Here is a 1,155-nt window from a genome sequence, read left to right as displayed (position 1 = left end):
CAGTAGAGCACTGAAGGGCACTCAGTGCCCTGGGGGAAAGTTAAAATACTGACTCAGGGCCTTGAAGTAACAGAAGGAGGGGCACAGTCAGGAAGTTCTTGGTTAATCATAGAACAGAGGCAGGGGCAGGAGGCCAAAGATGCCCTTGGGGAAAATCCCCCATACTCTCCCACCATCACCACCTCTGTAGATCTGGTTTCCTTTTTCATGGCCAGGCTTTCCCAGAAGACCACTCTCCCCCAGCCCATGAGACCCAGATGGTACCCAGGGTGACTTGGGACCCCTCTGGGGCCTCAGAAACCAGGCTGCATATAAGTGGAAGGGATAAAGCAGATTGCTGCAGAGGCCCGACTGCATGAACGTGAGCCTGGAGAGAGGCAGAACTCCACTTCAGATAGAAGTGTTGGGGGGACGGGAGTAGATAAGTGAGAGTGTTGTTTTAAAAAGTAGACTCCAACTCTGCATTGCCTTCTGGCTTTTACAGTCCTCCAATTCCCGGTCTTAAATTCTCTCTGGTAAAATAGCCAGTGGGTTTCTATTTTCCTGACAGAGAAATTACATAATTACTCAAGGACACACAGCAGGAAGTGGCAGATTGGGATTCAAACCTAACTGCATCAGATTATGGAGTGCCCGCTCTCTGCTACCTCCTAAGAGCTGCTTGATAGCTGGTTTAGAACCTCTGAGAGAAAGGAGACTCATCTGGCCCAAATTTTCTTTAACTCCTATTTCAAAAAATGAAAAATGTCTTTGTACCCATTAAAAGCAAATAACTTTAAACGCAAAATGAGGCAGGAGGAAAAGATGACAGAGGAGTAGGGGACCCTATTCCAACCGGTCCCCAGAATTGAGCTGGATATCTACCAGATCACTCTGAACACCCACGAAATCAGCCTGAGATATAAGAAGATATATCTGGATCTCTACAAACAGAATATTGCAGGCGATTGGTTTCGAGGTATGAGGCTGGGAGCTGTGATTCTGGTGGCACATATCCAAAGAAAATGGAAGGGGGAGGGAGCTGAGCAGTCGGGATCCTACACCACCAGTGAGCGATAGTCTCCCACACTGGGGATGGGGCACAGACTTGGAGACCAGTAGCGACTGGGAAAGTACTTTAGGGCAGCCCCCCAGACTGAAACCCAGAGCAGCTGG

The sequence above is a fragment of the Mirounga angustirostris genome, unplaced genomic scaffold, assembly GCF_029215605.1.
Source record: "Mirounga angustirostris isolate CCGP_5_RB_7025 unplaced genomic scaffold, mMirAng1.0.hap1 SCAF_5, whole genome shotgun sequence".
NCBI lineage: Eukaryota > Metazoa > Chordata > Mammalia > Carnivora > Phocidae > Mirounga > Mirounga angustirostris.
The sequence above is the reverse complement of the archived record's forward strand: the minus strand, read 5'-3'. Positions refer to the sequence as shown.